This window comes from Artibeus jamaicensis, unplaced genomic scaffold (genome assembly GCF_021234435.1).
Source record: "Artibeus jamaicensis isolate MK-2021 breed Jamaican fruit bat unplaced genomic scaffold, CSHL_Jam_final contig_468, whole genome shotgun sequence".
Lineage (NCBI taxonomy): Eukaryota > Metazoa > Chordata > Mammalia > Chiroptera > Phyllostomidae > Artibeus > Artibeus jamaicensis.
In genome coordinates, this window is record NW_026521846.1 from 326,304 (window position 1) to 340,940 (window position 14,637).

General features: G+C 42.3%; 1 protein-coding gene across 5 annotated transcripts in view; it reads left to right on the plus strand.

The window, feature by feature from the left end:
* Window positions 1–345: 345 nt before the first annotated feature.
* The window catches only part of WDFY4 (WDFY family member 4), a 362,573-nt gene continuing 348,281 nt past the window's right edge, over window positions 346–14,637 (plus strand). For 4 of the 5 annotated variants that reach the window (XM_053667357.1, XM_053667359.1, XM_037167947.2 and 1 more), the window contains exon 1: window positions 346–477. The gene's annotated coding sequence lies outside the window, so the exon portion shown is untranslated. Of the gene's footprint in view, window positions 478–718; window positions 1,005–14,637 lie in introns of those variants that run through there. The other variant, XM_053667358.1, reaches the window with a different exon arrangement.

Genomic DNA, 14,637 nt, shown 5'->3' on the forward strand with positions numbered 1-14,637 from the left:
CCATGGAGCATCTTTAGACATACCTCTAATTAAATTCACATAAATACCACCATCATTGTCATTTTACTGGAGGTTCAGAGAAGATAGGTGGGGCTGAGGAAGAGGAGAAGTCCAGCCTGATAACACTGAGCTAAAGTCTTTGCCCGCCATTCACAAGCTTTTCCTCTGTCCTTGCCCTCAGCACTGCCTGACCACTGAGCTATACTACCCTCTCTGCAGGGCCTGAGTCACCCACAAGAACTCTGGCAGTTTTGTTGATGGCTGGGGAGTGGGCAGAATCAGTCATTTGCAGAATCCCCACTTCTCCTTTCTTCAGGAAATGAGCAGAGGCCTAGCTTGAGTGACTCATAGTGAAACGCCATTGAAGGCTGACGATGCCGGGCCGGGTCCTCTTCCCTCAAGCCTGGGGGGTTCTGACTGGATGTGGGGGCACCAATGCCATCTGATGTGTTCAGGTCCTGACTGACACACCTCTGGGTAGGTTACCTTGCTCTTGGCGACACCAGGCTAACATAGAGGTGGGCATAGGGTTCCTATCTGTCAGGGTGGGGCCTACTGGCTGCCTCCTGGAAAGCTAAGCATGGGAACACATGTGGCCACCAGTGCCTGATCTGGGTTTGTAAATGTGGGAAAGGAGGTAAGCTGAGGAGCAGGAATTTTTTGCAGGATGGGCAATACTTGAGGTCAGGGCCACTCTGATGCCTGGGTCTGCTGGGGTGTCTGTCACTGCTGGGTGTTGCCGGGACAGGCCAGGCTCTAGCACCAATGCTCACCCTCTGACTCCAGGTCAGGTCTTTCCTCATGATTCTGCTAAGGAAGAAGGCCTGCCATGCTTAGGGAGGTGGTACCAACTATCCAGGGGTGGAGAGGTGGGCTGACTGTGAAACTCCCTTGCCCAGCCCCTAAGTAGGCCTCTGAAGGCTGATGAGCTGTAGGGCTCACTTCTGACTGGTCACCAAGAGAACTGGCTCTGTCCTGGCACTGCGGTAACTCCTGGGAGTCTGGTAAGTAGGTGCTGGTTTGGGCCTCCGTTTCCTCATCTGAATTACCACATTAAACCTTAGAAATGCCAACATTTTCTAAATGAGCAGGACTTGCTCTTTTCCCCTCCCCTGAAATCTTACCTTTGAGAACACTGAACCAATCCTTTGTCCCAACCTCTCTGAAGTGATGAGCAGATAATCTGGTTAATAAGAATTTTCTGTGTTATTACCCTTTCCATGGAGCATTTTAATTTTAATATGATTTTCTATGTAATCATTCATTTCACTGTTCAACAAATATTTATCAAAAACCACCTCCTTCCAGGCACTGTTAAAGACCATAGGGTCAATGATGGGCTGATGGTGCTTGGTGCCATGGGCTATAGTGGGATGGAAAGCAGGAGGTGGGGAGTGGGGGTCAGGAGGTTGAGAATGTATGTGCCTGATGAGTGGAAACTGGAAGTAAGGGAGGGCCTGAGTCCTGTGGGTTTATGAAAAGAGATCTCTGGCAGGGAGATGCAGAAGGCCCCGGTACAGAAGTGGAGGCCTGGTGGAGGTCGGCATAGCAGAGGGGTGTGTGGCATGCAGTGACCAGCTAGAGAGTGGTCAGCTGGGGTCAGGTCAGGAAGGGCCTTCCTCTCCAGTGGGAGAATTTTGGTTGTATTCCCCATGATTTGGGAAGCTTTTGAATGTTGACTAGATGGAAAAGTATATAGGGTATAAGGAATAAACATGTCATGGACCCTGCGTGCTGCCACCTTAGTGTGTTTTTAGGGATTATCAGCACCTTTGACATACTCCCTTGCTTGTCCCTCTCCCTCTCTTGTCACAGAAAACTGTGATCCTAAATGTAGGGCTTATTGTTCCCTTGATTTTCTTTGTAGACTTACCTCATACATTTAAATTGCTAAATATATGTTACTTCGTCTTATATGTTTTTGAACTTTGTTAATTGGAATTACATATTCTTTTAAGACTTAATTTGCTCAAAATTATGTTTCTGAATTTCTTCATATTGTTGCATAAGCCTCTAATTCATGGATGTTTACAGCTGTATAGTATTCTGTTATATAGTAATATATATCTGCATACTTCTCCAAGTTACTGCTGATGGGAACTTGGAATGTTTCTAGGTTTTTATTTTCCTATTATAAGCTGCTAGGCGCTGTAGCACTTGTATGTGCTGCTAGGACTCTCCTTGCACATTTATCCTAGGGCATGTGTGCAAGAATTACCTAGGGTACATGTGCTAGAAGTGCAATTGGTGGGTCATATATATATCTTCAACCTGACTGGATAATACCAGCATATCTTTCCCCCCACCCATCAGCAATGTGTAAAAGTTTTTGATGCTCCACAGCTTCACCAACATTTGACATTAAAGTTTTAATTTTTGCCAATCCAGTGAAAATGAAAAACTATCAAATAATGTTTAAATTTGCATTTCCTCAATTACTAAGGTTGAACATCTTTGATATGTTTATTGGTCATTCGGTGTTCCTTTTTTTTTTTTGGTTCAATTTTTTTCCCATTTCTTTATGAGGTCATCTGTCTTTTATTCTGTTGACTTACTGTAACTCAGTACATATTTGGTACTAATGCTTTATCATTTATGTATGTTGTAAATATTTTTTTCTTGTTTGTGCCCTGTATCCTTACATTCTTTGTGATTTCTATTAATGAGCAAGTATCTTAATTCTAAATGAGTTTATTTATCCACATGTTCCTTTATGATATATACTTAGGCATTGTCTAAGAAATTCTTCACTATAAAGTTACAAAACTATTCTCTTACATTATTTTTAAAATTTAGAATTAATTTTGATTTCCACATTTAAGTCTTTATTCTCACCTGGAAATAATTTTTCTGTGTGGTGTGATAAGGGGGGACATTTTATTTTATTCTGATTTTCCTATGTGGATACTCATGAGCCATTCTTTACCCAGTCATCTACAACAGTTCTGTTGTAAATCAGGTTGTTGTGTATATTTCAGTTTGTTTTTCTAAGCTGTCAATTTGTTTGACAATAACCCTTTGCCAATACTACATAATATTAAGTATAGGCTTATAATAAATTTTGATATCTGGGAAAAGTCTCCTCTTTTTTTTTTCTTTCTTCCATTCTTCTTCACATTCTTGGTATATTCTTCCTTCATATGAATTTTAGGAGCAGCTTTTCAGGTTCAACAAGAAAGCTATGTTCAGATTTGATTGGAAATATAATTTGGAAAGAGGTGATATCTTTGTGAAAATGACTCCTCCAATTTATGAAAAAGGTTTTTCTCCACACTTATTTAGGTCTTCTTCAGCTGTCATTAAAATACATTTTTTACTTTTTGATTTATATTTACATTTTAGAAAAGAATCACTCTAGTTTCTCAATGAGTAGCAAAGAAAGAAGCAAGGCTATCAGTCAAGAGGCTGTTGTAATAATCCAGGCTAGAGGAAATGGTGGCTTGCCCAAAAGTGATAGTAATAGAAATAATGACATGTGGCTAGAGTGGTGAGATTCTAGATACTTTCTGATAATCAGATTTGATCATATTTTAAAGATTTAATTAATTTATTTTTAGAGAGAGGGGAAGGAAAGGAGAAAGGGAGAGAAACATCAATGTGTGGTTGCATCCCAAGTGCACCCTACTGGGGACCTGGCCTGCAAGCCAGGCATGTGCCCTGACTGGAAATCAAACCAGTGACCCTTTGGTTCATAGGCCAGCACTCAATTTGCTGAGCCACACTAGTCAGGGCAGATTTGATGATGTTTTAAATATAGGTGGTGGGAGAGAAAAGTTGAAGATGACTCTAGAGCAACAGAGAGAATTGAGTTGTCATTCACTGAGTTGGGTCAAGGTGAAGAAGCATATATACAAGGTGGTGGTTATTACAGAATATAGGTTTAACACGCAAAGGTGGTGATATGTATTAGACATTAAGAGAGAAGTGAAATCTTGGTTCCTCATGCCCCCAAGGGACCTTCATGGTAGAAAAGAAAGTCAGCTTGGCCACTGGGGAGGGAGACATTTTGTGCAGGAGGGAGAGGAGGAAGATGGACTCTTCAGAGTTCTTTGAGTCACACTACAGAGTTGCTATCCATTTTATTTACAACTAGACCCTTGCATTTATCTCCCTCCAAGTGCTGCAAACCATCAAAATGTTCCTGCATTTTGCCTTTGAAATGATGTCTCCAGACAATGTTCCTAAATCCTTGGCTAATAGTCCCATTTGAAGAATCCACATACCTTGTGAAAGCTTAAGTTTCAAAGTCTCGATGTGGGCTACTCAGATAGTAGCCTGTAGCCCAACCTGAAATGTAAACAGCCTGAACTAAGATGTGCTGTGAGTATAAAACATACATCTGATTTCAAAGATATTACAAACAATGAAAATAAATGTGAAACATCTCATTAATAGTTAAAGAACACTGATTGTATATCAAAAAGATAGTATTTGTGATACTGGGTTAAATGAAATATTTAAAAATGTATATAAATAATCAGGTTCAATTAATGTAGCCTATTTATTATGTGGCTACCAGAAAATTTAAAATTACACATGTGGCTTGAATCTGTGGCTGGCTTTATATTTCTGTTGAGCAGCACCTGTCAAAGAAAGATGTCTTGTATTATGGCCAGAGGCTTTTGTGGGGAACATGGTTCAAGAAGGATGGGAAGGTAGAGAAGTGAAAGGCCTCATGTCTCAAATAATTTCAAGGAGAAAGAAAGCATGGAGGGCAAAAAGAGTGGATTTAGTCCCTACAATAAACCAGGCACTGGGTAGGGTATCGCTATTTACATACTCATTTAATCTACTCAATGAGATCAGTTTCATCACTCCCATTTTACAGGTGATATTGTGGAGTCTCAGAGAGGTAGGGTCCTTAATCCCTCAGACAGTAAGTGTCTGAGCTGAAGTTTCAACCAATTCCACTTGATGTTAAAGCCTATGCCCTTTGCAATTGGCAACACTTCTACTAACAACTTGAGGAACTACTTCTGAATATCAATAGTCAATGTTTGGCACTAATGCAAATACTGCTCTTTTGGTCCAATTATTAATCTTCCTTTTAAGAATTCATCTTCACAGATGATTCACAGGAAACTAAATAATTGAGTGGGTGTCCTTTCCCCAGCATCGCCCATAAGAGCAATGGAGACACCCTCAACATCCAGTTATTAGGGAGTAAGTCAATTATGTCAGACAGACCAAGAGATGCTTTATGATGATTAAATCTGATAATTTAAGGAAAAGGACAACATAGAATATGTTTATCATATGGTGATGGGTGATTCATCCAATAAAATTGTTTATATATCAATTATAAATAAAGTATGCTTGGATGTAAAAGTAGTATGCAAGAAAGGAAGGATACTTTTTTGATTTTTGTGTTTTCAATGTAATAATAAATTTTCCCAAGTAGTGCTCCAACATCAGATTTTCAAATGACATGCACATATAAGATACATACAAAGATGAATAAAGATATGTACATGTGAAAAATTGAGTTATATACTTAGTCAAAGCATACTGGGAGTTACTATAGGGCTTTCCCCTACATTAGGCCCTACATCTGGGCCTCTTGAGTGTGGACCAGATCAAGGAGAACGTGGCCTCGTGCGCAGAAGGCAGTTGGATGGGAGACGCATGTAAAACATTTGTCTCTGTCTTGATAGTGAGGATCCTGCAGGAACGGGAGGAGCACAGCAACGAAGAGGGAGCAGCAGCCCTAAAGGGGGAGGAGTAAGCCACTAGGCGCTCCTCTCTTCCGCAGGAGCCAGTCTCCCACCCAGGTGCAGGGAATCCAGCGCATGCGCAGCAGTTGCATGGGGGGGGTGCAGCTGCTGGCTGAGAAATGCTGGGGTCAGGAAAGAGCCGGGAGCGTCAGGATGAGGAAATGTCTAGGTATTCCGAAGACACACACACACACACACACACACACACACACACACACACACACCCAGGGCACTACTCCTCAACCAGAAAAAAAACACCAAGTTTTAGTTTATCTTAGTTTTTGCTCTCATGCACCGGTCTCAGGAAACATTTCATCTATAAATGACATGTGTCGTGGTGACTGAAATGGGGCCATAGGTTTGTCTTGGGACAAGAGAACAGAGGCGCAGTTACCCTACAGTCATTCTACTACTTCCTTTTTCAAAAAGGGGTCCCCCTTGCATTACCCACATAAAATACCACCTTTAGTGCAAGAAATACTATTTCCTCACACAATTTAATGTGTCAGCATAGGTCATTTTTGACGTGTTTAATGTTATCATACGTCACCCCCCACACCTTATTAAATAGTAATAGCACTTTACAATTGATCAAAAGTTGGAACTGAGGAAATATAGGAATGAGAAAGAAAAAGCATATTCATGAATAATAATGTGAAGAAAGTGATGATTGCTGCAGTTATAGGGCAGTTACTGGAGAAAAATGGTAAATTTAGGAATTACAAAATACGCACTTTTACTCTGCCTGACTCCACAGACCGTGTCCAAGCACAGGTAACTTGAACTCCCAGGCTCCCCTCTTCACCCGCACATGGGGATGATCAGAACCCTGTGCATCCTGGTGTAATTACTAAGATCAAGTGTGCATGCAGCTTCGAAAACTGCAAAGTGCTGTCACATGCTGGTAGTGGCTGCTTTCTAATCACAGATGGGGCCAGCGGTGGTGGGAATTTGGGAGCTGGAGAGATGAGTGTGACCTTCTTGGTTGGGACATCAAGGAAGCTGTGTCCAGGAGGTAGCCTGGAGCTGTATTTTGAAGGCAGCAGTATTTGGACATGTGAAGCCAAAGGAGGGCATCTCAGGAAGAAGAGTCACCTGAGTAAGAGCAAAGGGTCAGAGGATAGATAAGTGAACAGTTCATTTGGCCAGACACCACTGGGGGTGCAGTAGGAGATTAGGAGAGGAAGAGGGGCACATATCATTCAGGGCCAAACATGTAGGAATGTTCCTTGAGAACATGGGTAGCTTTTGAAGACATTTTAGCGAGGGAGTGACAAATATAGTGGGGTGGGAGGCAGTGTAGACTGGAGGCAGAGAGGCCTGCATAGCAAGGCTGGGAGAGAGATGGAGAAGCAGTGGGGGTGGTACCTGTCATATCCCCACAGAAGGCAGGCACCTAGAAAACATGCTTCACTCACTTGTGTAGTGTGCTGAGGCTCCTCGCCTCCTTTTGAGTTTCCTTGGGTGCCATTTCCCATCTCCCAGGCATGTAGAGAAATTAGGTCTGGGTTAAAAATATTCCTGACACATCAAGAGTTTTGCCAGGATTCATTCTGGTTAAACAAATATCTAGGTCTCAGGGGAAAAGCTTGAAGGCTCTGAACTTGAGTCATAATTTGAACAGTAGACCTTCACTTGTGGACAGACCCTTAAGGAGCCTGATGTTACAGGTGGGAACTGAGTCACAGAGAGGCAGAGATTCAGCTCAGGGGCTAATGGACCTGCCTCCCACTGTTTCCTTGCTCTGCACTTTTGTGAAAAACACCATGTGCAAAGTTGCATCTGAAAGTGTCTCTTTTCTCATTAAACCCAAAAGCAGATTTTCTGGATCTAGTTCTGCCTGGCATAGGAGAGGAATGCAAGAAGACTGTTTCTTTTTATGTGTGATGCAGGTGGTTTGTGCTCTCACTTTGGTAGGCTTTCTTTGGTCTGTGAGAATTAAGAGTTAATTCTTTGATTTAGTAATTAATTCCATGGGAATTAGGAGATGCTTGATTCCTTAAAAGCCAGAAATATATTCTTCTAGATACAATATAAAGTTTAGTGATTTTTGTGTATATATTCTGACCAAATTATACTTGAAATTTAATAAGGTAAATAGGACAACTGTGTCAACTAACCAATGCCGTAAATCATTTTTTCATTTCTCATATCCTAACAAGTGGCCTGAGAAGTGTAAAGGATGCTGCAAAGTTCCCAGTGGTTTCAGCTCTCTTGGGATTGGAGGATGAGGAGCCCTGGAGGATGAGTGACTAATGCTGGGTATGCTGCTGGTGTCAGCCCAGGGGTGACTGGTCAGCTGGTGTCTACTTTGTGCCCAGACTAACAAACCCTTGGCTTGGTAGCCCTCAGGTATCAGCTATTCCCCTGAGGCCATAGGGTCTTGTTCTATTACTACTTGTTTGTGTTGTAAATGAGGGCCAGAAAGCAGGCAGGGCTCTTCACCTCCTACTGCCAGGAGTTAGCAATAAGTTTGTAAGACCAACCAGGGCCCCCTGCAGTGCTTCCTGGGGTTTTTTTCTTACCACATGTATCAAACCAAGCAAGAGTTGTGAAGGGGGTATGGAGCTTTGGAGTCAGAATAGTCTGGGTTTGACCTTGTTTCTGAGGCTTATAGCAGTTTGATTTCAGATAACTTTTTTTCTCTGAATCTAAGTTTCATTGAGTCTTGCTTTTTCATCTGTATAATGGGAACAGTGATGCCTGCTGCATAAGTTTTCTAAGATTAGAAAACATTGATGGCTCTGCTAATAGATTCTCATTTAGTTATGGCCATTGTTTTTTCTTAATTTTTTGATTACAGTTTGCATTATTACAATATTATTTTGCACTAATTTCAGGTGTATAGCATAGTAGACAATCACATACTTTACAAAGTGGTTGTGGCCATTCTTACACAAGCAGCATTTCCTTACTGGAGAATGAGCCATGCATTGGCTCCCACACTGGAGAGGTCGCAGTTACTGGAACTGGGTTTCCTGTTACCTGTGTTGTCACAAGCCCATGTCCTAATGTTGATGGTTATAGCACAGTTGCAGCTGAGCTTCAAGGATCTGCCCAGGGGAACTGCTCCCCGAACATTTTTGGCAATGTGGAAGTTGCTACACATTCTGAGATATAAAACTGGCTCTGTTCTGCAGACCATTGTGAGTTCCTACATTCTGTTAGTGTTGCAAAAACCACAGAGGTGTGTGCCAGCCAGGAGTGCATGGATGGGAATCAGAAAATGGAAGTGTTGAGGGTTATGGGAGGTGCCGCTCAATCTACCTGGTTCCTGACAATTGCAGTTCCCATCTTAGTCTTCAGGGGAATTCCTGAACTTCTGGAAAAAAACCTGAGCTGTCTCCTTCTCTCTTGAGTCATTTCAGGCAGGGTGTGAGGCACTGGGCTCTACTGTTGTCTGCCTGCAAGTGCTCAGCCCTTGGCTGATGCAGGAGGTGGGGACACTTCTAACTGGGGTGGGTTTGGGGCAACACCAAGGTAATTTCTGGCCAAGCCATGGTTCTTGTCCTGGAGCCATGCATTGGAGCACCTTTGACACTGATCATGCCTCTGCCTTTCCAGACCCCATCTGCGGGGCTGCTGTCTTCCTGATTGCCCTTACCATACTGTCCCCTGCATATGCTCTTGTTCTTGTCCTGGAGCATAGCTCCTAAGAACAGCACTCCTACTTGGTGCTTGCAGTACTGCTAGATAAAAAGTAGACAAGACATTTCTAATTCCCAATGTCCTCTCCAAGACATCTCTTTGGGTGGTGGTCCTCAAAGCATGGCCCCTGGTAGTTCAGGGGTTGGCAGTCTCTCACATGTGGCCCCTGATAGTTCCCCAAGGTGTGTCCCCAGGCAGTCTTCAAGGTGTGTTCACTGGTTGTTCTCAGGGCATGATTTCTTATCGTTCCCAAGATGTGGTCCTTGGTGGTCATCAAGGTGTGGCCTTTGCACTAGATGCTTTGGAACCACCTAGAAACTTGTTAGATACAAATTCTTGGATCTCAACTTCTGGCCAAGATGGAGGTGTAGGTAGACACACTGTGCCTCCTTGCACAAAATAAAGACAACAACAATTTAGAAACAAAATAACAACCAGAAATGACAGAAAATTAAACTGTATGGAAGTCTGACAACCAAGGAGTTAAAATAGACACATTCATCCAGATCGGTATGAAGGGCAGAGTTGTGTCTCAGTAAAAAATGCAGTGACACTGGGCATGGAAGGCAGCAGCTGACAAACCCTGGGCACACAAGATGGCAGTGGGAAAACCCTGGGCCTGCAGGTGGTGGCTGGAAGACCCTAGGCTTAGGGTGGCAACGGGCAAACCCAGCGAGGTGGCAATTGGGAAGTGGGGCACGGGAGGTGGCTGGCTGGCCAGGCAGTTTCACATTTGTGCACAGATAAACCCAGAGAAACTGGGGAGGAAGACAAGCTGCACAAACTAGGATCCCAGCACGGGGAAGTAAAGCCTCAAAACTCCGATTGAAAACACCTGTGGAGGCTGAGGTGCTGAGAGAGATGCCCAGCCTCACAGAAGAGTTTGTTGGAGAGACCCACAGGGTCCTAGAATGTACACAAGCCCACCCACATGGGAATCAGCACCAGAAAGGCCCAGTTTGCTCAGGGGAAGTGGCTAAAGGGACTGAAATCTGACAGAGAGTGGAGCAAGTGCCATTTTATCTCTTGAACCCCTTCCCCAAATACAGCATCACAACCCATTGACTGGGTTGCCCCACCCTGGTGCATACCTAAGGCTCCACCCCTTAATGTAACAGGTACAACAAGACAAAAATAATGGCTAAAATGGAAGAACAGATCAAATACAACTCAGTGATGAAGAGACAGCCAACCTATCAGATGTGTAGTTCAAAGCATTGGTAATCAGGATATTCACAGAACTGGTTGATTTTGGTCAAAAGTTAGATGAAAAAAATGAAGGCTATGTTAAGTGAAATAAAGAAAAATGCACAGGGAAACAATAGTGATGGGAAGGAAACTGGGACTAAAATCAATGCAGTGGACCAGAAGGAAGAAACAACCAAATAGAAAAGAATGAAGAAACAAGAATTCAAAATAATGAGGAGAGGCTTAGGAACCTCCAGGATATCTTTAAATATTCCAACATCTGAATTACAGGGGTACCAGAAGGGGAAGCGGAAGAGCAACAAGTGAAAAAGTTATTTGAACAAATAATAAAGAAGAACTTCCCCAGTCTGGCAAAGGAAATAGACTTCCAGGAAATCCAGGAAGCTCAGAGAGTCCCAAAGAAGTTGGATCCAAGGAGGAACACACCAAGGCACATCATAATTACATTAGCCAAGATTAAAATGAAGGAGAGAATCCCAGAAGCAGCAAGAGATAAAAAGACAGTTACCTACAAAGGAGTTCCCATCAGACTGTCAGTAGTTTTCTCAAAAGAGACCTTGCAGGCAAAAAGGAGCTGGAAAGAAGTATTCCAAGTCATGAAAGGCAAGGACCTGTATCCAAGATTGCTTTATCCAGCAAAGCTATCATTTAGAATGGAAGGGCAGATAAAGCGCTTCTCGGATAAGGTCAAGTTAAAGGAGTTCATCATCACCAAGCCCTTATTACATGAAATATTAAAGGGATTTATCTAAGAAAAAGAAGATAAAAACTTGTATAGTAAAATAACAACAAACTCACAATTATTAACAACCACACCTAAAACAAAAACAGAAACAAACTAAGCAAATAACTAAAACAGGAACAGAATCACAGAAATGGAGATTACATGGAGGGTTATCAACAGGGGAATGGGAAGAGAAGGGGGGGAAGATACAAAGAATAAGTAGCATTGATGGTAGATAGAAAATAGGCAGAGGGAAGGCAAGAATAATATGGGAAATGTAGAAGCTAAAGAACTTATGACCCACGGACATGAACTAAAGGGGGGAAAGGTGGGTGGGAGGGGGTGTGCAGGGTGGAGGGGAATGAAGGGAGGGAAATGGGACAATTGTAATAGCATAATCAATAAAATATATTAAAAAAAATTTTTGGACCTTACCCTAGACCTACTGAGTCAGAAATTGTGAGGGTGGGTTACAGAAACATGGGTTTTAATAATCTTTTTAGGCAAAGCTGATATACGTCAAAGCGTCAAGACAACTGCCTTAGAAATTTCTTCTCTTAGAGGGCAGGTTGTAGGATGAAGGTCTTGACAGTTGGCCTTCCAGCACCAAATGAAGGGTGGCTGCCATGCCAGGCAAGGCCTGTCAAAGCAAATTCTGACTATTTTGACCTCCTGTCAACTCCTCACAAAGCCCTGAAGCTCAGAGCAGAGTATGAACTCAGTAGATGTTATTATTTTTATTACTTTACTATAGTCATCAAACTGTTGGAATTACATCCTCTTCTTTAAATCTACATTATCTATGTACTTGTTGTGGAAAAATAAACATTACATAAAATTTTTCATTTTAAGTGCACAATTTAGTGGCATTAAATATATTCAAATTGCTGTGCCCCCATCTATTTCCAGAATTCTTTTTATCTTGCAGAACTGCAACTCTGTTCCCATTAAACACTAACTCCTTATTCTTCCATCCCTCAGACTCTTGGCAATCACCAATCAACTTTCTGTCTGGATGAATTTGGCTATTCTAGGTATCTCATAGAAGTGCAATAATACATTATCTGTCCTTGTGTAACTGGCTTATTTTACTTAGCATAACATCCTCAAGTTTCATCCAAGTCGTAGCATGTGTCAGAATTTAATTCCTTTTTAAGGCTAGATAATGTTCCATTGTATGGACAGATCATATTTTGTTTATCCATTTATCTGTTGATGAAAATTTTGCTTCCACCTTCTTGCCATTGTAAATAATCTGTTGGTCTTCTTTTAATTCTTTTGGTTATCATTTTACTGTTTGTAATAGACTCACCTTGTCCATTAGTTCAGCCAATTTGACAACATCATTATTTATAAATATTGTTTTTTTAATTGGCTGGAAAAGTGAACTTGAACTTAGGGAGCAGTCCCCACACTTTACCAACACAAAGGTTGAGAATAGGAAGGCCATTGAGTGAGCCCCTAGAGTGCCTTAAGTTCACAGGAGCTTTGATTCTCTCCCTAACTTGTGACATTCCTAGGAAGATGGAGGTGCAGATAAGGAGGATCATGTGAGTTTTAGAGTCGGACACACATAATTTACATTGTGGTCATTTTGGAAAGATTAAACCTCTCTGAACCTTGCTTTCAGCACCTGTAAAATACTGTTGCTGTTTGCTTCCTTGTGGAGTGTTGTTCTGAAGATGAAGTGAGATGATGCAGACATAAGGATGCAGAGTCACAATAAAGTATATGCTCATCAGGTAGAGTTATTACCGTAGTTCACTGTGTAGTTGTATCACCTTTATACTGACTAAAAACAGGTGTAAGCACTAAAACTTCTGCCTCTAGCTTTTCTATTGACACGCTTTCAACCTCAGAATGCTTGTTTTTTTATGTAGAAAAAGTCCCTTTCATCCTTTTATGGCCACACTGCTATCCCCAATCCCTGGCAACCATTGATCTATTTTTTGTCCCTTCAATTTTGCCTTTTCCAGAACATCAAATAAACAGATTAAGAGAACAGTAGCCATTGAAACTGGCTCCTGTCACTTTCCCTAAGGACTCTGAAATTCATCCAGGTTACTGTGTGGGTCAGTAGACTCCTTTCTGCAAAGAAGTGTTCCATTCACCACGGAGGGACATTTGGGTTATTTCCAGGTTTGGACTGCTACGAATAGACCTAATATGAACAATCATTTATATGTTTTGTAGGAAGCTTTTATTTCTCTAAGTTAAATAACATGTAGGAGCAGAATTGCTGGATATATGTATAATTTTCTCAGAAAGTGCCCAGGTGTCTTCCCAAGTGGCTGTACCACTGGCATTTCCACCAGCCAGGTTAAGAGCTGTAGTTGCTCTGCATCCTTGCCAGCACTTCCTGGGTTTTGTTTGTTTTTAAAGATATTCTAATAGGTATGCCCTGGTATCTTGGTGTGGATTTAACTAGCAATTCCCTAATGAGAATGTTGCTGTCCCCTCGGTATTTCTGATTAACTACAATGAGCTTTGGAGTAAGAGATGTAAACAAAGCTTCCTTGTTACTACAACTTCTGTTTTTTCACCTGATTCCTTTTCAATTTACTTTCAACTTGTAAACTCTCCTGTTAATAGGAAATGGTAGGGAAGAGGGAAGGGAGGCCTAGCCCCACCCTGCACAAATTTTTGGAACGAGAGTGCTGTGTTGTTTTTTTTCTGATAGCTTTTGGTAAAGGCCAGGTCCTTGCTGACACAGGGGCAAGAGTGTTTGGATCTGCTGATGTGAAGTGAGGAACTGGCTTTAGAATGGAAAGGGAAACAGAGGAAGTTGCTGTTCTGTTCTATATCATCTGGTTTAGAGGCTTCCCCAGCCCTGGGGTCTGGGAACCATGGCTGGTGACTTAGATGGCAAACAGGTCTGCCTCTGCACCAGGGCATTCAGTCCAGAAAGGGGAACAGCCACTCAGACTGACAAGAAAGTGGGGGTGGGGGGTGACTTTCATCTTGGCTTTTATCACAGCAATTCCTCAGCAGCTCTAAGCTCCACAAAAAGTCAGGGGTGAAACTTTCAGGGATGAAAAGTCAGGGATGAAAGTCAGGGATTCTGTCAATCAGAATGTTGGCTTAGCAGTACAAACATCAGCAACTCAACCTTTTCTCAGGCTCCAGACATCACCCTCCAGTGTGGCAGCTGCAAGCAGGATGCCCTGGGTGCTTTGAAACATTCTGAAGCAGAGCTATGTAGATGATACAAATCTGTACTGGGGTTGGGTGTGGGTGTGGATGTGGGATGGAGGCCAGAGCAAAGATGGGCTGTGACACCAGAGGGCTGGGGCTCACATGGCCACTCCTAGCTCTGGTGCCACTGAGGTCATAGGAAACCCC